Source organism: Taudactylus pleione, unplaced genomic scaffold, assembly GCF_031769625.1.
Source record: "Taudactylus pleione unplaced genomic scaffold, aTauple2 ptg000250l, whole genome shotgun sequence".
In the NCBI taxonomy this organism is placed as follows: Eukaryota; Metazoa; Chordata; class Amphibia; order Anura; family Myobatrachidae; genus Taudactylus; species Taudactylus pleione.
In genome coordinates, this window is record NW_028284652.1 from 3,484,791 (window position 1) to 3,508,775 (window position 23,985).

At 44.6% G+C, this 23,985-nt stretch overlaps 1 pseudogene; it reads right to left on the reverse strand.

Moving 5' to 3' along the window:
* Positions 1-23,745, reverse strand: part of LOC148515340 (solute carrier family 22 member 6-B-like) — a 45,288-nt pseudogene extending 21,543 nt beyond the window's left edge.
* Positions 23,746-23,985: the final 240 nt, after the last annotated feature.

Genomic DNA, 23,985 nt, shown 5'->3' on the forward strand with positions numbered 1-23,985 from the left:
GTTGGGGACTCACCTTAGGAGTTCTTGGATCGGGGCTGCAATCTTTGCGAAATGTTCAACAAAGCGTCATAATACCCGATGAAGCCTAGGAATCATCGTACATCTCTGATGGTGCACGGAATAGGCCATTCCCGTACTGCTTGAATCTTGTCGGGGTCAGGCGAAATCCCATCAGCTGCCACTATATGCCCCAAATATGATACCTTCGGCTTGAGGAGATGACACTTGGATGGTTTTAATTTGAGTCCATACTTAACAAGCTGTCCAAACACTTCCCTCAGGTGCTGAAGATGGTCTTGGTAAGTTCGGGAAAATACAATCACATCGTCCAAATATAACAGGACCATTTTAAAGTTTCTATGGCTGAGACAATGCTACATCAGCCGTTGAAATGTCCCGGGAGCATTACAGAGCCCGAAGGGCATACTTAGAAACTCAAATAGTCCCATTGGAGTCGTAAAGGCGGTCTTTTCCCTATCCTGAGGAGCCACCTGCACCTGCCAATAGCCGCTGGTCAGATCGAGAGTTGAAAAATACTTTGCTGTCTTCAAGGCTGCCAATAATTCCTCAATCCTTGGGAGGGGATATGCATCTTTATGAGTAACGTTGTTAAGTTTTCGGTAATCGATACAAAATCGTAACTGTCCATCTTTTTTTTTAACAAGGACCATCGGGGCTGCCCATGGGCTATGACTCTCTTTGATGACTCCTGAATTCTTCATGTCCTGCAACATCTTCCTTACTGGTTGGTATAAAGCTGGGGCGAGGGGACGGTGTCTTTCTTTAATCGGGGTAGCATTTCCGGTTGGAATGTGGTGCATGATAAAGTCAACCTTCCCAAAGTCGGAGGGATCCGCACTGAAGGCCTCTGAATACTCTTGAACCACTCGGAGAACCCCTTCCTTCTTGTCGACTGTTGTCTCCTCATCCCCAATTTGAATAGCAGTCCACCAGGTTTCTTCCTCTGATTTCTGATCAGTTTTTGTTGTCATACTGTGTTGTTTTGCAATGAACCTTGGGTCAATAACGTCCTGAAAAGTGACCTGAGACAATTTAGCTATAGGATGATGCCTGAAAAGTCGGATATGATGGTTATGAGGATTTAGGATACGCAGTGGCACGCGCCCATCCTGGATTTTTACTAAGGATTTTGCCACTACGAAATCTTCTCGACCTTGAGTCTCATTCGGTTCAACCATTGCCTCATAACTAGTCTCTCGGGGCCCGCAACGTGCTTTGGCCCAAATCACAGTGTCCGCATTGGGTTGATTGGGTTGTAGAATTATAGGTTGACGATCAGCCACTCTGACTTTTCCTATCTCCCCTTCTGAATTGGCCAACATCTGGTGGCCTTTGATAACCTTGATAGTATGCTGCAGAACTTGGCGTTCTGCCGTTCTCTTCTGATAAAGTTCGGTCTTTAAGGCCATAATGAGCTCCTCAGGGCAGTTCTGAAGGATGTTCACCCCAATGATGACAGCTAAAGCGTTATTGTCTTCCACATTGGTAATGATACACCCTTGTTTAGGTAGAATCGCCTTTCTCACTTGAATGTCTGTTTCCCAATACCCCTGGCAAGAGATTCCCAGGCCGTTACTGGCAATCAGCTGTAGCCACGTGGGTGGTGGAAGAAGGATCGGTTCAGTTTTCCAATATTTCTGGTAGGCTTTTGACTGTATGGTGGTAACTTGGGACCCAGTATCAAGCATAGCGGGAATTTCTGTTCCATTCAAACGAACAGGAACAACTGGACAATGCCCCACATACTGTGGCCACCACCTCTCCAGAGTTGGATCTATTCAGCTTGAGACCCTCAAGGATTGTTCTCCATCCTTGGGGCATTGGAGTTTAAAGAATCCGTTGGGGTGCAATTCCTCTCGATGTGTCCACTGCGATTACATTTGCGGCAAATTGGACATCCCATTGAATCAAATTGATCTGTTAGTCATCGCCCGCTGGAGTGGGGTGGAACCCACCAATCAGAAGTTACTCTTCTTCTCTCCCGGCGCCAATTTTCTTCTCTAGGCTCCACTGTGTGTTTCGTGTGTTTCGCAATTTTTTTAATCTCCTGACATATGTCAGTTAGTCCAGCCGCTAACTTTTCCACCTGACTTGTCAAAGTCTGCAACGGATCCACAGTGGTTGACTGAACACTTTGGGCCAAGTTCCCCTTCATCTTATTTGGACCCCCTGTAGATGGATCTTGAGCTATTTCTTGAAAGCCTGGCATCTCTGGGAAGATGACATCATCGCTCCTGGTAGACCACACCATTTTAACAGAGGCTTCTTTCAAATCAATAAAAGTGCTTCGTGGCATTTGCATTCGCAGCAGCTATAATTGTGCTCTAGTGCTCTCTCCTCGAGACCCCTCAACAAATTGATACACTAAGGTCTCATCGATGTTTCGCACCTCGGTGGCATCTACAGCTTGGATTCGATGTAGCACTTCTTGAAGGCTCAGTGCAAAGCTGCGGAGGGATTCCCCAAACTGCTGCTTTTGGGCATAAAATTTCATCTTTAATTCTGACACAGTACGAATGTCGAAGGTATCAGCCAACCTTTGTAGAATTTGGTCAATATTTAGCTTTTCCTCTCGTGGCCAGGATGTAACTTCTCTTAAGGCGGACCCTTTTAATTGTCCAATTAGTATTTCAACTTGCTGACGGTCCGTCAAAGGATATTTTGGATAATTGGAACATGCTCCTCATTTTATTTTTAAACTCTCTTAAGGAATTACCTTCCGACTCTAAATCTTCCTCATCCCCTGTATATGTTGGGAGCCATGGGGCCCCAAAATAATATGGCATTGTTATAGGATTTAATTGTGCCATCGCGGACCTTGCTGGGATGAATCTCCTGCTGAACGTTCCTGTGACATCTTGTTCTGTTACAAGTTCAAGTTCTGGATCCTGTTCTGGGACGCCAAATGTAACACCTTTACTGTCTACTGGGTGTCTTACTAATATGACCAGGAGGGTCCCGGTACGGTATAATTCTTCAGGCGACTCTCTTTTCTAGCAGGTTACCGCAAGTTTCTCAGCCCCTCACACAAGATATCAACCAATTGGTGCCAAACAGTGTTACCGTTTATTGCAATAACAGGGTTAAGAAAGATTATGCAGAAGACTGGTAACAAAAGCTTGCTATATATATTTCACACATAACATGCATATAACAATTTGTTCACTACAGTAAAAGGACACAGGTCCACAGGTGATTTATTTAACTGGAAACAGGAAGCCTCCACAGCCGCTCCCCTGAAAAGTAAGCTAGTTAATTCAGTGCATTGGACAATTGATAACCCACATGCAAAAACGTGTTAATTAGGCAAATCGACAATAACAATGTAAACCCTATACTTTATAAATGGCTGATCAGCTTAACAGTACCGGTGGTGCACAGTTGCCCCTGCAGGTATCCTAAAGCCCTCCGTCACGGCTCAGTCACCTCCGCGATCAGCACCCGCCGCTCCCGCGGGCCGTCCGCCAGCGCTGGAAGGTAAGAGCGCAGGTCTAACTTTTACACCAGTACCTCAGGACTGCTCAATGGTCAGCTGAGCAGCCCTTTTTATATCTTTCATCTGGGGTTCCAGCACGCGCTAGTTCTCTTCCCACCGGAGCCGCGTGCCACCGCTCATAGCTTTAACGGTAGCCAGCCATCCCCACTGTAATATGCAGGGCTCCCCTCTATAGTTCCATAAGGGAGTCCTGCCTCGTGCCCTTCTCTGACCATAACAGTGCCAGTCAAGGGGATGTACCATCTCTCCGGGGGAAGGGGGCACAGTATCTTTTCAGCAAATAAGGCAGGATAAGGCCAGCCAAAGTACAAGTATTAACTACAAACACTGTAAAACATTACCAAGGCATATACAATATACCATGACCATCACTCTTCACAAGACAGGGTCATTTTAACACCAGGGATCTTGCGAAAGCGCTACTCCCACAGCTTGGGGGTACCACACATGGGCCCCTGTGTCCGGGAGGGCCCATCCCACACACCCTGCACCCATACTTCCTAATACTTACCTTTTCAAAGTCCCACATCGGATGGAGAGGTGCTACACAGAAGGCCTGAAAAATGGCCGCAGCTGCCACTTTCCCGGTGCTCTGCGCATGCGCAGGATGGAAATCGCTAGGAAAATAGCTGGCGCATAATTTTCCCGGTAAACTCCGGGCACAGACTAGTGCCCAGAGACTACTGGACCTGTCAGGACGCCTTCGCGGCCGCTGGAGAGAAAGGATGGGCCCCGGATGGTAAGTGAACACGGGCCCCCTCCTCTCTAAATACACCCTTGATTACACAGCAGCCCTACGCTGGCAGCAGTAGGCTGCCAGCAACACAGCAGAGGATTCCGATAAGGATGGGGGCATCACCGGACCTAGCAAGGGGTAATTATAATTAATGTTAAATACCGACGGCATATTCATTAGTATCACTGTGATACTAAACGTAATATGAAGCTGGTAATATTACTCTGGTAATAAGTATCATTGCTAAATGGAGCCCATAATCTGAAACACGTTTGAATTTATGGTACACACAAGATGGGGACAAACAACATACTTGCAGAAAGGACTAAGGGGGTCATTCAGACCTGCTCGCGAGTGCAGGATGCTTGCAAGCGGGTCGATGTTGCCCCACTGCGCATGCGCACGACGGAGGGAGCTCCGTCGTGCGCATGCGCGAGACCCGGCTAGCGACGGGCTCTCTGTCGCTCCGGGTCTCGCACCAAAGGGGGCGTGCTGTCGATGTTGATTGACAGCACGCCCCCTTTGGTGGGCGTGCTGGGGGCGTGGCTGCCAGACAGAGGCGTTCCCATGGGAACGCTTACCATCTGAAGCCGGCCCCACTGACATCACTAGTGACATCACTAGTGATGTCAGTGGGAGTGATTTTGGCTCTGATAGAGCCAAAATCACTCCAGGGCTTGCGGCAGCGAGACCCTACCGCAGGGTCTCCGTCGCAAGCCCGATGGTCGCGATGGTCTTGACCATCGCGACCATCATCATGGACGCTCGCATAAGCTGTGGGTGGTAACCCACAGCTATGCAAGCGTCCATAAGGCCACTCCATTTTCACGTAGGAGGGCCCTGATTCAGAGCGAGCGCTATGGTCAGAGCGTCCGGCTCTGAATCATGCCCTAAGGCTTTGCTTAGTACAAAGCGCATGTTGGCTGTTTTTTAATAAACCTAAAAAAATATACAGCAGGAGCCATCCAAGCTGTAAAATCCCCCTCAGAGACTCATTTATAAAGACAATTTCTAGTGTAACTGTCATTCTATTCCAGTGTCAGTTCAAAATGTTGTATTTGTAGCTGGTGAGCACCTGAATAAATGTGTTTACGGAGCTTATCCACAAACCATTCAGCAGTGATTGATAAGCTCATAGCTGTGACTGAGGTTAGAATGGTGATCAAATCTCTTAGAGTTATTAGGTCCCCTGGGCCAGTAGATTTGCCGGGAGATATCACAACATTTCCAGCTAAACTTGTCCCACTTCTTGTTAAAATGCTCTATGGGATTTTAGATGATGATTGCAAATTGCATTCCTCAAGGTATGGTCTCAACAATTATAACTTCTATACATAAAAAAAGCAAAGAACCCACTGAGTGTGTTAGCTATAGGCCTTACTGTATGTATAATCATTGCAGGTTTACTGACTATTACATTAAAAAGATTACTACCACAGTTTTTTAAATTAGACCACTTATGTTTTGTTCCCAAAGATGGGCTGAAGACACTATGGAGTCTATATACAGTACTAAGCCTTGGATGGAGACAAAGTCAACGGAGATAAGGTACTAGCCAATCAGCTCCTAACTGCCATGTCACAGGCTGTGTTTGAAAAATGACAGTAAGGAGCTGATTGGCTGGCACCTTATCTCCGTTGACTTTATCTCCATCTAAGGCTTAGTAAATAGACCCCTACATACAGAAATGAACGTATCTATATATGAAGTAAACATCTCTAAAATCCCCCCACAAGAACTGGATGCCGCTAATGCTGCAACAATTGAACATTGGCCTATATTGCTGTCAATGGAGCGCTGCCATTTTAGTCTCCCCCACAGAGATTATTAAAATCTTTGGCAAACATTTCTCTACTTTTCCACAGCCGCTGTTTGTTTCTCATTCTATGGAACCATAGCTATGCACATAAGCCAAACGCCTACAGTTTCAGTTATCAAAATTGTCCTCTAAACCTGGAGCGCTTAAAATGACTCCCACCCTACAACTTAACTTCACATGAAATTGTAGACGAAAATACCCTGGAGATCATTTACTTACTCTTGTATAATGCTCTATGCAGCAAATTACCCATTCACTATTAAGAGCCACAGGTATGCTCTCTTATGGAGTAATAGACTGCACTGTAGAAAGATTACTTTCCTACCTTGCATATTCTGACACCTTGTCAGTACTTGTCCTTAATAAAGGAAAGGCGAATGTACAGTGGTGTCCGTGGCTCCCAGTGGCTTCCCCTCTCTCTTCTTACTGGAGAGGGGGCTGCTGGGAGTCCCAGGGACTTCTGGGAGGCTCCAGGGGCTGGTGGGAGGGGCAAGGACTGCTGGGAGATGTAGTTCTCCCAATGACCATTCCGGAGGGCCACACAAACACTGCGGGGGCACACTGACAGTGGGCCACACACACACATATACACACTTACATACACCACACACACTGACATACTCACCGCTGCTGCAGAAGATCCGGCTCCCGACGCAGGATGAAGAAGACAGCACTGCAGAAGGTAAGTAATTAAGGACTAATTAAGCTAATTGGATACTTCCAATTGCTTAATTAATCCTCAGGGGGTTTTTAGGAAAATTCACGCTTGCTCAGGAGGTGCGTGAAAAAAAACCTCCGGGTGTGTGTTTAAAAAGAAACCACGCACCTAAAAGAATAGCAAAAAACCCGCACCTGCAGGAAAAGCCTCGCAGGTGCGGGTTTCTTGCTATTCTCGCAGCCTATTGAACATGCCCCCTAGAGTCTCAGAACTAGAGATATGTTTGTTTTGGTTCTAATTCATCATCGTGTTTTGGATTTGAAAAAAACACCCTCAAAGGTTTTGGTTTGGTTTTGGTTTTGGATTTCTTTCAAAATTGATAAAAACAGCTAAAGTCATGTAACTTGGATCTGTTTTTTGTTTATAGTACGATTATCATCAATAACTTTCGCACAAACGCGTCTTAAAACTGATAATTCAATCCGGTCCTTAATCTATTCCAATTTTTTCTGCTTTCAGTAATGTATGATAATATACCCACTGTAATAAATGCAAGCATCAATACGTATGTTACCATTCTCCCATTGGCAATTTACTGCTTTCCTTTTTTATTTATATTGTCTAGTCATTTATTAAAAGTTTTACTTTCATATGTGTCTAGATTGCTTTATTTGCCATACTAAACATTAATTTTTTTTTGTGAGCGCAGTGTCTTAATTTAGTGTCTATTGTGCACCAGTGCCTATAATCTAGTGATTTGTTCCTACCTTCTGTGTAACAAACCTAGATAGACAGATCTTCCTTACGTCCTGGATCTGCATGGCTGGCTTCTCAGACTTCTTATTCTGGGTTGACCATCTGGCTTGTGTCCCTGACCATTTCTTTGTTTCGTCCAGCCATTGGGATCCTCCTCTCTTCACCTTCTTCCCTCCCCCCCGCACCCTGCAGTAAAGTTTTACACTAGAAAAGCACAATTACATTTTTTTCTACATAACATATTTTTTTTTGTTTGTTACACTTTTCCTTTCAAGAGACAATAACCCCTGCTAACAAATACACTTTGGCAGCTTTAAGTGTGCATTTGTGCATAGACATGTGGCGATCAAACAATATTGATAGCTTAAATCCTTGCATTGTCAAAATTTTACTTGTCTGAGAGACCTCCAGACACAATGGACCCAACCAGCACTCCTGCCATGTAAATGGACTGAGCCAGATGCCTCATTCTGCGATGACTGCAAGATAATATGGAGGGATGAGAGGAGAATTTGGAATAAATCTTGGAATAAGCAGTGGCGTAGCTAGGGCAGGGCTGCAGAGCTCATGCCCTGAGTGCAGTGGGACCAGCGGCGTGGTGGGGGGGCCGCTGGGTGCAGTATAGGCCCGCTCTTGTCAGTGTAGTGCAGACCGCAGTTCCACACGCATCGCCGCTGGCGCTGGGTAGTACACTCATACTACGGCGGCGATGTGTATGTTTCAGCAGCCAATGAGAGTCAGACAGACTCTCATTGGCTGCTCCGCCCACTGCCAGAGCCGGGCTGGAGTTCACTCATGAGCTCCGCCTTCCGGCTCCTGCAGTGGGTGATGGGAGAGATTTTGCTGCACAAAATTCTGTTCATAAGTGGATTGGGAAACTAAAACTGCTCTGTAAAATATTCTGAAATCGGCATATCAGGGGTCTGGTTAAAATATTAGTAGGTGGAGTCAAATTGTCAGTAAATGGGGTCAAATTATAAGAAGGTGGGTAATGTATGCAGGTGTGTATCATGGGTGGAACAGGAGTACTTTGGACATGTGGCGGGTCAGCTGTGTTTTTGTTTGTCTTCTTTAAAAGTTTTAAATAGACCTCCCTGGAGGAACTGCACAAAACTGACCAGTGCACTTTTGGTGCAGCCTGTCCTGTACACATTCTGCTCCTCTCCATCATGTCTGCTCTTCTCTGTTTTCCTCACTGCGATAGCTAGGAAGCATCAGCAATCAGAAAATGGACCCACACTGCCTAATATGTATACCTCATAAAGTAACTTTGTATTTTTCCAATCTGCAATGATATTCAACGTCCCAGGGCTTAACCTCGTTCCAGATCTTGTTACATCTCAGGGCTCGACCCTGTTCCAGACCTTCATCATGCTACAGGGCTCAACCCTGTTATTGACCACCATTCTATCCTGCGTCCCTAGCCTCGTGTCCGACTCGGGGTTTCACCCCACACCAGTTCAGTGTGTACTTTGAACTTTGTTTCTCACAAGGGCACACCCCTGCATCTGTTAGTGCATGTCATGAACTTAGTGTTATTGAGATTTAATGTGGAACTTTGCCATATAGTTTTTGTTCTTGAATAAATTCTACTTACTTTTATTTTGTGCTAGTGATATTTCATGAAAAAGTAATTCCTAAAACCACCTCAGTTCATACTACCTAGTAAGCCTGACTCTTATTAGGAGTCTCAAGTATCTGTAGCCGTGACAAGGTGCCAATTAGCAGCCATCTTTAGAGGGGTATAAAAATGCCATCCAGGACACCTTTGAAAAAGCTGCACCTTGATGCAGCGAAACGCGTCAAGGACTACCAGGTATCATCACCCTCACCCTATTTTCATTGCCACTTGGAGAACTGCCTTTATCTCCGGATTATTACAGATCAGCCTGAACCAGCCCTTGGGAGTTAATAAGGACTAAGCGAACTGGGAGCCAGTTAACATCATCTCTTATTTTGGACATCACCACGTAAGGACACCGTATGATTTGAGGACCCACCATTCTGAAATATTGATCAATAACATAAAGGGACATCCCTCTAATGGTAACCAGTATATCCAGTGGACAGTCCTAGTCTACTTCTCTTGGCACTCCCAGTATCCATCCCAAAAGGTGCTATATGAGAACAGGCAGACACTGGGCTCTAGGGTTGTGGGTGAGATCAACTTTGTTTTATTACAGTATGTCACAATAGTATTGTGGATTTTTAATAGTATCAATAAAACATTCTGAATGTATTCAAATGCTATAAATGCATATTGTTGTTAGTGTATACAGACCACCTCAATATTCAGCGCTACTACCCCCCATATTTTTGTGAGCATCTGAGCTTAATACATGACCAGCAACAGGAAGCGGATACTGCAAAGACAGGTAGGAGAGAGAAGTTTGCCAACTACTTCTAGTGGGACTCACTCAGGACTTTGGGCCTGATTCAGCACAGATCGCTATTGCGATCACAGCTGCAATTACGCACGCAGTCCCGCTGCAAAAATATGCTAATGTTTGCAATCGCAATGCAATCTCAGCACTACATAAGGATGCCCACTTCCCCTTACTCACATCCGTAATACTTTGCAAGTCTGCGAAAGCATCGATAACATCGAGTAACATCGGAGCCTCACGCACATTTACAACAGGTCTGACCTTACTCAGAATTTGCTAACCTCATTGCATGGACTGAAAGCTCAAGCTGCATGCTCCTGTAATGGCGTTCAAACGCACTGGCACGCCTATATTTCGCCAACCACCCCTCCGTCACCAGCCCCAAACGGTCACTTCCCGTCAATCACACTGCAATGGGTCTGCGTAGTGACTGCGATGGGAGTATGATCGCAGTGAAGAGTTTGCGCATGTGCACTGCGCAGAACACAACAATCGCCCAATTGCGTGTGTAATCGCTGCTGCGATCCTTGCTGAATCAGACCCTTTGTCATAACTTCAAGGACAGTTGGGAAATATAAACCACTTAATACATTCTATTATTATTATTATTAATATATTTTGTAGGAAGGGGTGCAGATCCTAGGTAAGCTAAGGTTGACTGAAACCCTTACTAGGACTCTGCAGCCTTTCTCCTTTAACTCCTAGGTGAGGCGCACAACTTCTAATCTTTCCTTCAGGTGACTAGACTTAAAAAATCACTTATCTGTGTATAAAGCACAACCAGATACTACACTATTGGTATTATTGTTTACGGGTAACCCTCGGTTATTAGGTTTATTATATTGTGCCTCCACCCAAGCTTAATGCAATAGCAATATGGATAATAGGCTAGCTTGGGAAAGCCTATAGTTTTTCACCTTAGGTCCAGAATGAACAGGATAACGGGATACGCCGCAGGTAAGTAACGTTTTTACACAATTTAACTTTCTCATATCATTTATGTATAGAGAATACATGTAACTTTACAAGGTAAAATTTTACGATATCAGCGTTTATCATCTGAATTATTACACTATGTAGTTATCTAGAAATATAAATAATATGACCTTTTAAATTTTACTCTCCTGTATACATAACACAGTAGCACATATTCCAAATAACAGTGTGAGTGTAATGTCCAAACCCTCCCTTCACTTCCTATGACACATCGATGCTGAAGTAGATGGATTAGTCGATGTGTAAATTATACTCAACATGCACTAGATCCTTAGTTTCTTTAACAATCCTGAGTATATAATAATGGATTCCTGGAACACAGTAAGTTAATCCCTGTAAAACACTGAACTTTACGTTAGTCCGTAATTAGCTACCTTTGGTTATGAATCCAGTTAACAGTCCTGACAGCTTAAAACTATCTCCATAAGATGAAATATATATATACAGTCCACTGAAATGTAAACTAAGCAGAGTTCAATGCAGTGGTGAAATGTTCCTAAAGTAATAGCTACTTTCCCTTATTATCAGTTTAGTTGACATTGGACCCTTTGTATTATTGAGGTAACTAAATGCATCCGAATACTTGAATAAGTTTGAGGATAGATAAGCACCCTGTTTGATATGTAATTTTGTTAGTCAAGTTAAGGGTTAAAAGATGGGGGGGTGCGGTTAGTTATAGGTCACTTGAGGGGTATAAGCCTATTGTAGGAATTAAGGGAGGGCTTAGAGATCCCATATAAATAGCTTGGTGAGAGGAGCCATTGTTCTCTTTCCAGTTTAGGCTGGCTAAGTGTTACACAAAGCTTACATTACTCCTTTATCTGCTGTTATTTTTCACTACTTTTCCTTTCATCACAAAATTTATATTTCACCCTATCCCCTTCTTCTTATCCCCTTCTTCTTCTTATATCTTCTTCTTCTATCCCCTTCTTCTTATCACCTTTCACTTATTTTCCTTACAACGCACTGACTATATTCCCACCTTGTCCCCTTCTTTCTATCACCTTTCCTTGTTCTGTGTATAGTATTTCTATTGCCTCAGCCCTCCCTCCTGTCACCCATTTTCTCTTAACCTCCTCCACCCCCTTTCGCATTACCAGCATCCCCCTCCCCCCTTTTTTTTATTCAGCTCCAGGCCTTAATCCACATGAGGTATCGCCCCCTTCCATCCCGCCGCTTTTTGCAAGAAACCAGGCCTCTCACTCAGTGGCGTCATCCCCCCTCAGGTGCGGCTCGAGGTCTGCAGCAGGCCGCGATGTCGCGCCTGCTCTCACCTCCCGCACGCACCGAGGGCACGTGTTCACCCCAGCGATTGGCACCGCCTGGCCCTCCGGCAGCGGCACGAGCGGCACAGGAGGCGCCCGCTCCCCACCTCTGCTTCTGCTCACCAGGCCAGCCCGCACCCTGCATCGGTGGTTGCCCCGCCCACAGGGTCGCTGTGGCCATTTTAGGTGCTTCCCCCAAAGTTACAGCAGCCTTTGCAGGCCCGCCGTCCCCCCATCACTTTCTCCAGAGTGGGGGGGCACACTCCCCAGCGTAGGCCTGCCCAGCCCAAGGGACCCCCTCCCCCTTTCTTTTTTTAGTTCAGCCCCTGCTGGGGGGGGTTTCTTTACTCCGAGCACCCCCCACCATCCCCCGTACTGCAGCCCCTTACCCGGCAAACAGGGGGTACACCCCTTTTGCCGCCGGGGGTTCCAGACACGCAGCCCAGCACCCGTTAAGCCACCATCCCCCCCTGTTTCACCAGCCACCACCCCCAGTACACCCCCCTTTTAGAGCATTTACCCCCCCTTTTTTCCCAGGTTAGCGCCTTACTACCGGTGCAACTGCTCCCCCCCCGTGTTACACCTCCACACCTGCTCCTGAGGGTTTTTCTATTTCACTGGACTCACCAAAATGTTTCAAGCCCCCAGGTCACAGTCTGAAAGTTCCAGGCACGTTGTCATGGTCCCGAGGATGGATGGTGCTGTGCTGACAATTGGCTAACTCACAGGAGGCAGTGGCTGTTCCTTCGGCATCAGGATCCGGTGAGCATGGTGTTAACCCATCACGCAGCACACATTCACCATGCACTGATTCTAGCGATTCTTCTAGTTCATATTAGAAGTCACGCAAGCTCATGCATCACTTAGCGCACAAATTTAAAGTGAAGCGCAGTGTCGGCAACTAAGGTGACTGGTGCAGTGTGGGATATGGTTCACTGTGCGATTATGGCCATCCTTAGAGGTTTAAGATCTAAGTAGAGAGCGGATAAGGAAGGGATAGTTTGTGTATAGGTTGCAAAGTTTTTAGATCAGGCTGAGTCAGAGGGAGTAGCGGCGGAGGAAACCCTTCATACCGGCAGGTAGGTATGTTTTTACGGCATGGGGAGTGCATGAATGTGCTAACATAGACGGGTAGCGTACACGGCATGCATTTGTCAGCTTAAGGTACTTCTTGGCATCAATATGATGGAGCATTTAGGGCACAATAGGGCAGGCAGTGTTTTTAATTGGGTTTCCAGGACGTCGAGGTTTGGCTTGCTTGATCAATCTACCTAGTTCATCTGCGGATTTCATGGCTGCCGCAGATCTGCGGGCATCAGCCACGGGTAGCGCTACATGTTTAATATCGTGCAGTATCATGAGGGGCAGGCTGTGGATACAGACATATCTGCATGCTCTGCGGGAGCGGTCACCCAGCCAAGGAGTGCCCGCTGGTCTACGGCGCAGGGGCAGGTCAAGGAGAATAATGCAATGAGCAGCGCGGAGATGTTTAGAAAAGCACTGTCGCTGATTCATTTGGGTCGTTATCCCCCTTGGGGAGGAAGCAGCCTTTTTTGGTTGCAAGGTTTTGGCGTTTGCATTTACCTTTGACTCGGACGAGATCCGAGGTTTCTAAGAGGATTCCGAAATCGGCGTGTGACCATCCAGATGTTGAAAGGTTTAAGGTGGAGACGGTAGACAGGTTGGGGTGCATGTGCGGTCCCCTTTTGCTCCCCCCCCTTTTTTTCAGAAAGTTTATGTGCACCGCCTTTAAGGCGGCGCTGTAGAGGGAGCCGAGTAAATTTGGGTTGATACAGAATCTCTCTTGCCCAGGTAGAAGGGTTGGGCACCCACACATTATATCCATCAGATTGTTGTGCCGTTTACCAATCTGTCAAACACGCACGGGAGATAGTACAAGGTTTCAGGGGGAGGGCTCTTCTAGCTAAGGTAGATATTGAATCCGCTTTCCGGCTGCTGCCCATTCGCCCCGAGTCCTTTTGATATGTGGGATTTTCAAATAGCAGGGCTCTATTACGTAGACAGATGTCTGCAGATCAGCTGTTTCATTTTGTGTGCCTTTTTATAGCATTTTAGTTACTTTTTGCAGTGGTGCGTCCAGGCAGGTATAGGAGGATTTACTTTTTCCTTGCAGGCCTTGTTCGTCATTATGAGCGCCCCGGACAAGTCGGAGGGTCTAGTTATGCGCATATCTTATTTGCTAGAAGCATTAGTTTCTGCAAAGACGGTTTCGCTAATACAGTTGAAAACGCAGTTGGGTCTCCTCAGTTTCGCGTTAGAGCATACCTAAGGGTTGGATATTCAGTAGAAGGCTTGGGAGAGCCACAGCGGGGGTTAGGAATCCTCATCACCTCATTCTGCATCTCTTTGTTTGGTTGTTTTTTTTATGCCCGAATTCAATGGCGTACAGATATGGCCTCCAGCACCCGTACCCAATTCCGAACTTCAACTGTTTACAGATTTGTCTGGCTCCTTGATTTTTGGTGCAATTTGTAAGAGAGTGATGCACCGAGCCTGGGCTGGATACTTATGGGGTTCAGGGCCTAACTAGAACATCCTTCTTTTAGATATTTTCCCAATTGTAAGGGTGGTTGAGCTGTGGGATAGCAAGATTTGCAATAGGCAAATCCTTTTTTGGTTAACTTAGGCGTGGTACAGGCCAGCGTTAATCAGGGATGGACTTTGATCCGGCCTTACGGTTGTTTGGGAATTTGACACTGCTAGGTGGGAAAGGAATATTGAGTTTAGGACACGGCATGTTTCGGGCGGTGCGTGCATGATGGCTAACGCATAAAGTAGTTTTTAGTGGGACAAGTTTCGTCTGCTCATGCCTCCCGCTAGTTTACATGGTTTAACCTTCCCCTTCCATGCCCAGCGGTTCATCAGGCAGGCATCAAGGGCCTCACACTGAAGTCATTGGTGCCTAGCACCTTCAAGACCTACACGGCAGTTTTGTACAACGCTTTCAAGAGTGGGTGAGGTAGGACAGTTGGATGATTGTATAGCAGAGTTTGTCTGGAGCTGCCATGAAGGGGGTCATTCCAAGGCTTCAGCGTTATCAGGTATCTCTAATTTTTCCAGGTTGTGCCTTTGGCAGATCCGGCCAAATAAGTCATACAGTACTATCTAAGGCATTAACAGGTTGGACAAGGGAGCGTCCTCACACAGGCATTACATGGAAGCCCATCAACCCGGCCCTATGACAGGATTTGATTAGGTCAATAAAGTGGTTTGCTTTGGGCAAGTGCTAACTGCCACACCCATTTTAGTTTAGCATTTTCCTTAGCTTACTTTAGAGCTTATAGAATGGGCGAGCTAGTTGCTGCTAATAAGATTTCTGCGCTTAATGTTAAATAAGGTGGTTGTTAAGTCAGTATTGATCTTATGCTAAATACATAAGTTTAAGACAGATTAGCTGCCCAGGGGGTGTTGGATTTCTATGTAGGCACATGCAGATCTCCTGATCTGTCCAGTTGCTCAGGTAGGGTGCTTTGATAAGGTTTGCCCTCCAGGTGGCGAGAACTGGTTTATCCATGCTAATCTAACCCCTTTGTCCAGGTAGCAGTTTACGAGGGTGTTTCACAATTGTCTTATTGCTTTAGGTTTACCTAAGGAGCATTTCTGGACACATTAGATTAGGATAGGGGCAGCAACTTGCGCAGAGGTTGCCGGTGCTTCGGTCAAAAAGTTAAAGCAGTTGGGTCAGTGGAAGTCATCAGCTTATAGTGCTTAACTAAGGGGAGATCAGCTGCATAAGTATCTGCGCTACTTGCGAGTTTGTTGGGAAACCCAGGGGCCTTATGCCTACTGCTGCTAGGGATTCTGAAAGGATTTTCAGCTTTTGCCCTCAAAGAGGTTTTGCTGTTTTTCATCTTCAGATGGGTCACCCAACTATTTGTTTCCCATTCCTTGGGGTTAGATTGTTGTTATATAAATACCAATTTCTGTCTGTATAAATGCCAATTACTGTCTGGGTGAACTTTTGGACAGGGTTGTCTGGGAGTGCTAACTGTCGGGTGTGGTTTATGGGGTATTCCTATATTTACTGGGCTAGCCAGCACCCCCTGGCATTACAGACCCAAGTTGGCCCAAGTTTTGTTGTGAGCAAATGATTTACATTGGTTAGGATTCTGAGAAATGCAGTAGAAGCGCCTGAGGGAGGCCCTATGGGCGGCAGGGGAGAAGTTTGGGGCTAGGTGGTCATTCACTTGGGATGCAATGAATTTGGCTCGTGTGTGGGTATTTGAGCTGAAATGGCCATGGCAAGTTTTTGTCATTTACCGTTGACGGGCTCATCATACAGCACCCAATTTTATGTTATGGGGCAGAGAGAGCCTTTACAGGTACGAAGAGTAGCTCCCTCTAGGGCTCAGGGCTAGAGCTGTTCATCAGCGACCTCTGCAGTTTCCTTTATTTTCAGGAGGGTCACAGTTTGGTGGCGGGCCTGGTTCTGCGTACCTGGCTTTGGCGGGAAGCAGTGCTCCTGGGCACTATTATTAGCACAGGAGTGCCTGTGGCAGCATCTTTCCTTTGAGAACGGAAAGTTTTGTCACCGAGTAAAGGGGGAACATGGTCTTCGTCCAAGGGAGGGGCTGAGGCTGTGCCAGTTAAGGGAGGATGGTACTGCCCCAGGTCAGTCTACGCAGGGTGGGGATCCGCCCATATCATTTAGTATTTGGTATCCATAGGGCCGTGGCCTCGGAGCACTGCTTTCTTCTTGCCACCTATTCTAATATTTAAATTTGATCAATAAATTCTGGCTGTGACCTCTTTTAATTCCATATACATGTGTCAGTGTGCTTATTTCTAGGTTTAGGATTAAGTTAAGTTAACAAAAGGGAATAATAAAACAAATGGGTGACTTAATGCATCCGAATACTTGAATAAGTTTGAGGATAGATAAGCACCCTGTTTGATATGTAATTTTGTTAGACAAGTTAAGGGTTAAAAGATGGGGGGGTGCGGTTAGTTATTGGTCACTTGAGGGGTATAAGCCTATTGTAGGAATTAAGGGAGGGCTTAGAGATCCCATACAAATAACTTGGTGAGTGGAGCCATTGTCCTCTTTCCAGTTTATTCAACCCCACCCACCCGTGTAAGCTGTTTATTGTAATTTTTCTGTTGTTGGATTGTACATTTGTCTGTGGTTTCTTCCAACAGGTAGAGGTGCAGCCTGGCGGGAAGCAGTGCTCCTAGGCGGCCTATTATTAGCACAGGAGTGCCTGTGGTAGCATCCTTCCTTTGAGAGTGGCAAGTTTTGTCACCGCCTAAAGGGGGGACATGGTCTTCGTCCAAGGGAGGGGCCGAGGCTGTGCCAATTAAGGGAGGATGGTACTGCCCCAGGTCAGTCTGCGCAGGGCGGGGATCCGCCCCTATCATTTAGTATTTGGTATCCATCGGGCTGTGGCCTCAGAGCACTGATTTCTTCTTGCCACCTATTCTAAGATTTCAATTTGATCAATAAATTCTGGCTATGACCTCTTTTAATTCCATATACATGTGTCAGTGTGCTTATTTCTAAGTTTAGGATTAAGTTAAGTTAACACAAGGGAATAATAAAGCAAATGGGTGACTTAATAGAGTAGTCTGTTCTATTCCTCCAGAGTTTACACTATGTAACTAAATTAAAGTAATTTGTATCCTTAAGAGCTCAGGGATTTTTAGAAACATTCCTCCTCTCTCAGTAAATTAGTTTCACCAGGTGAGGTCTCTTACTGCAGTTACTTGCAGATACTTAACTTTCCAATAAATGATATATGCATAATATGTATGCACTAATAGGCTGAAGTACTCGGATCTCCTGTATTTATATTTCCACAGGCTAGTTAGGTTTCTTAATAAATAGTATATGCCAGTGTCTAGTATGCCTGGGTAACTGAAATTATCCCTGTACTGACAGAGCATATAGTGATGTGGTGAAGGGGTAATGTGGTTAACACTACTCATAAGAGGTAACAACGCTGCTGCTGTTACCCAATGGCTGGACTCAGTGATATCAAATTGGCCACACCCCTCATCTAGTAGCGGCCTTTGTCTGAAACAGCGGCTGGCTCTAGTTTCCCCGGCAATACAATGCCCCGAAGGTTCAATATAACCAGGCACTTCCTTGGCACCCAGCAGAAACCACTTTTGATACCCGATGCTAGATGGACACCACTTCCTCTGATTCACTGGCACGTCCTGATCAGCACTGCCTTAGCCCTGATGGAGCACACTGGTACTGCTACAAACCCCGCTGCTGATTACACCTCTCCCTAAGCAGTGCCAGCAAGTCAGGTTGGTGTGCTTTTAAGGGGGAACCTCTCACTGGCTGTTCAACTGACAACCCTGGCTTATATAACCCTTGATTGCTGCATGCCTTCCTCCTACAGTTTAACCCCTACATTACCCTACATGCTCCAGCCCCCTGTATTAACATCTGCCCAGCCATTACAATACCTCATTTCAATCTTTATATTAGCACATTTTTAACACATAAACCTCATATACTCCTTACATTGAGATATTTGTTAAATATCTATTAATTACAAAGTAACCATAATCTTTCCTCTTTTATCTAACTATATTAGCCCATATTTTTCTAGGGATACACTCTCCCCCTGGGGATCTAACTTAATTTTTTTCATTTAGTGAAATTAAGTACATCACCTCCTCAGCTAGCAGTAACTGTAACTTATCACTATTCACCCGCCTTTATCAGTAAAACCAAATAAATGCCAAAAATACACATTAGGATTAATAATTCTAGGAGTTTTGGTAGGTATTCCCAACTGGTCATAGGTGAGTATATGAGGGGGTCCACATAGCCTCTTTGGCCTGGTAATGGGAGTTATGTACCTCAGTTCCTCATTTTCATTCAAAGCTACAGCTACAGCTAGTTTGTTGCTCCATACAGCCATGTAGTGCGCCATGCATCTCGCACCACACAGTAGCCTTGAGTCATACCACACAGAATGTTCTGTAACAGAACATAGCATAGCACTGGGAAAAAGTCATATCGTGTAATACAACTTTTTATCCACCAGGTTACACTTTACCTAAACTACACAGCGTGTGCATCAGATTTCCAATGCATTTTCTGTATCACCGCCAGATGATTGACAGTAGATGTGATTCGGTACACTATAGTACAGCATTTTGGTCATGGAATCAGGGCTGTAGAAGAATGTGTAACAAAGTATTAAATAATTATAGTACAGTATGTGTGTGAGTCCTGTAATTTAAAAAAATAATAATAATTATATTTTTCTCTCAAGGGCTCAGACAGGGGTCACAGGCATGCACACCTTTCACTGAGATGTGATGAATGTGTTTACATGTACTGTACCAATATGGCGTGACTCGGTAGCGTGAGCATCTTTCATGCAACGTTTTACCTTCAAATGCATCTGAAGCTCACAGCGATGTGAATTGATAGCACAAGCAGCTTCTGCTGATTAAAATGATATGCAGAATGCCTATGTTCTGTGAGCGAGTGTGGGTGTATCTGCACGTGAAACACTACATTACAATATCAATGACTGTAACACCGCCCACTATTGACACAGTACACATTGCCTGCTTTAATTCACACACATCACATACACGACAGGTGCAGCTCTCAACATGGATGGTGTGTGTGGGCTAGTTGTTAAGGTGTGCACCTTACACCTTGGGTATCCTGGGTTCGAGTCATGGAAAGGGATATATATATATTTTTTTAGTTTATAAATCTTCACTTATACATATACAGATGGGTCCTCATACATCCAGCCTCCTTGCACGTTAAACAGGCCTTATAGTCGCACCATGCCATGGTGTGACTCGGTAGTGCATCTTTTTAGGTGACTTTTTACCTTCAAATACATCTGAATCATACAGCGAATTGAACTGATAGCACAAGCAGCTTCTGTTGATTAAAATGATATGCAGCATGCCTATGTTCTGTGAGCCAGTGCGGGTGTATCTGAATGCGAAACACTACATTATAGTATCAGCGACTGTAACACTGTAACGTAGTAATTTGCTTGCAGATACACCCGCACTCGCTCACAGAACATAGGCATGCTGCATATCATTTTAATCAGCAGAAGCTGCTTGTGCCAATAAGACGTATTTGAGGGTAAAAAAGATGCACAAAAAGACGCTCGGTGCTACCAAGTCACACAGCACTCCTGCGCTATGTGTGGAGCAACTTGTAGTGCACGGAGGATAGATGTATGTGGACTCATCTCTTTTACTGTACTGCAATGTCCCTGTCCCTAAAAGTGACCCTAGATGCATATTACTGTACCGAGTCCAAATAAAGCATCTGTAGCTTACATTGACCAGAAGACGCACACTAAGCATTACTTAAAGACAGAGCAACTGAAGTTCAGTTATTTTAAGGAACTCTACTGAACTCAAAATATTTCTCTCAACATCCCAGAACTTGGCATTTCTGCTATACAGTAGACATTGTATTGTACACATAACAGGGGGGGGGAGTTTTTATAAAGAGAGATCATGTCAGGTTCAACATTTTTAAAATACACTACTTTGCACTTCCCTCCTCCCTTCCTCTGTGTGTATGGCCACCCAAGTTCCTTCACCATCTCCCCCGACCATCACACATCACTATTAAACTCCACTGAACTCATTGTACGGCTCACCACCACCCCCACCATCATTCGCTTCTATTCAATGCCACCGCACGCTGAGCCTGCTATTGACATTGTGCACATTGCCTGCTTTAATTTGCACACTTCACATCACATACACAACAGGTACACTCCTCAACATGGCTTGTGTGTGGGGTAGTGGTTAAGGTGTGCACATTGCACCTTGGGTGTCCCGGGTTTGAGTCATGGAAAGGGATAATTTTTTTTATTATTTATTTATTTTTTAAAATCTTCACTACAGGATTAAAAATAAATCACTTGCTGGTGAGTGAATTCTGTTATTTATACAAATACATATACAAATGGGTCCTCATACATCCAGCCTCCTTGCACATTAAACAGGCCTTCTAGTCGTGCCATGATATGGCGTGACTCGGTAGTGTGTCTTTTTATGCAACTTTTTACCTTCAAATGTGTCTGAATCATACAGTGACTCGAACTGATAGCACAAGCAGCTTCTGTTGAATTCAATGATATGCAGCATGCCTATGTTCTGTGAGCCAGTGCGGGTGTATCTGCTCGCAAAACACTACATTATAGTATCAGCGACTGTACCGTAGTGATTTGTTTGCAGATACACCCGCACTCCCTCACAGAACATAGGCATGCTGCATATCATTTTAATCATCAGAAGCTACTTGTACCAATAAGATGCAATTGAAAGTAAAAAAGACGCACAAAAAGATGCTCAGTGCTACCGAGTCACACAGCACTCCTGTGACCCTAGACTCAAAACATTTCTCTTGACATCCCATCACTTGGCATTTCTGCTATACAGTAGACATTGTATTGTACACATTACAGGGCCATCCACTTTAACAATGTGCTTTTCAGTAGTACAGATTTCATCAGTGGAGCACTCGCCACCCAGAGGTTAAGCAGTGTATTACATCCATGGCTTAATTTCATTGTAGAATACCACGGCACGCCACAGTACAGCCCTCTCGTAACGTTCCATGATGCAACACAGAGGCCCGGAATGGCGCACTATAAGCACCAAACTAGCTGGGCCCATCTGTACATCAAGTGAGTCTACAATCCCCTGTGTATCTACAGACCAATTATGTGGGAGATATAAGTTAGACACCTCAGGAGAGGTCAGAAGCCCCTCATCTCCAGGGATACTTTCAAAAGGAACATTCTCTTCCTCACAGCTATTTACATCATTTGTCTCACTATTAACACTATCTGGATAAAAATATCCTTCATACACTATACTTTCATCATCCTGCTTTGCTCCATCATAGTTGTCAGAAGGGATATCTGTAGATCTAGTAGATGGGGATGTACTGTTAAATCTATTTGAATTTGCTGTCTTAACAGATGGAATTGGAGAGACATCTTTGTTACGAATTCTAACATCTTGATTTATGTGTAACAAATGTTGCCTATGATAGGTTAACACAGGTCCCATTTGGTTTTCTGAGATTAATTGATAAATAGAGAGATTAGCTAGTTGTTTTACTACTATATAGAGTGTTTCCCGCCATCTGTTTTGGAATTCTCAATTGCCTAATTAACACCCTATAGCCAGGAGCTAGAATATGTTCTTTCACTTTTATATCATGTAATTTCTTATTTTTCTTCCCCAATTTCTGAGCAGTTCTCTGCACAAGATCATAGGCTTCCCTCAATTCGTGTCGCAGTTGACCAATATACTTAGTATAAAGGCAGTTGAGAGCTTCTTCCACCTTGGGAACTGTATACTGATCAGGGATGGTACGGTTACTTAGTGTTCTATAATCAATGCACAACCGTATGTCTCCGTTTTTCTTTCGAGCCACCACGATGGGAGAAGTATATGGACTTTCCGAGTCAGCTATCACATGATTTTCCAGTAATTTACGTAAATGCTGTCTTACATCCTCAAAATCTGCTGGAGCTAATCTTTGTGATCTTTCCCAACAAGAGGTGTTATCTACTAATCTGTTATTGTGTTCTACCCCAACGGCGGTTCCTAATTCCCAATCTCCCAGGGAGAAGGCATTTTGTCTTTTCTTTACTTCATGTAACAACCAAGTCTTGTTACTAGGGTCAATATTACTTCCCTGAAAACAGTGTTGAATATCTGTAATTGACAATTCTCCTGTCTTCTGATCTCTATCCAATAACTCAAGGGGTTTTTCCCATCCGGTGATGGTAGTACATAGGCCACTTATATCTTAGCATTATATCTTAGCATTCATTCACTTGCGCCTTTAATTGCTTTTTATCTTGTTCACTGCACCATTGAGCCAGAGTTTTGAATAAACGTGTATTGGTTCCTATTATAACTGGCACATCCCCCTTATCTCCCGGGGCATTAGGCCACACCAATGCAAGCAAGGTTAAGGATTCCTTTGTTCCAGTGGATGTGTCTGAAAAGCTGATGTTAGTTACTACATATCCCAAGTAAGGATACTTTTGTTCGCTCAATCCCCATATGATGAGTCCACTAAGGGGCTGTATAGGTATATCAGATAATTGAGCCTGATACCACTTTTCAAAAATAATAGATACTTGCGACCCACTATCTAAAAGTACAGTACCTTCATGGCCGTTAATTTTGGTTTTTACTATTGGAGCCAGTCCCATAAGTCCTTTGGGTATGGTACTAACCCACTGGACACTCCCCATTGTACATACATTTATTGTTTGGGAGTCTGTGAGGGGTTCACAGTCCTCCCTTTGGCGTTTTCCAACTGAGCGGCATTCCTTCATCCAATATAGCTAGACATCCTATATGAATCCCCCCTATGAGAGCACTGAAATGATCAATGTCCTAGTTGCCCACATTGATAACAAGTTATAGGTACCCTCTGCTATCCTCTTCGATTTACTCCTCTACCCAATCCAAAATGTTGAGTCATAGAAGGGTTGCTGATAGTGTTAGTCTGTAGAGCGATTAACTGATCCAGTTTATTATTTTGTTCTTCAATCAATTTCACTATCCTGTTATCTAGTTTAATGGTATCAGTGGCAGGTATCACCATTTTTGCTTTCTTTAATGTTTTCTCCCTATTCTCTATCTGGACTTCTCTAATTTAACATCTTTAATGAGCTCATTCAAAGTGGGAGGAGAGGTCTTATCGATACTACATCTTAATCTTTGCGCCATAGGATCTGTAGTTAATGCTCCCCGTAATTCCTGCCTCATTCTACATTTGTAAACATCCTTTTTTTCTATACCCTCTTTCTCAACAATTTTGTAAATCAATCGATCTATTTCTTAA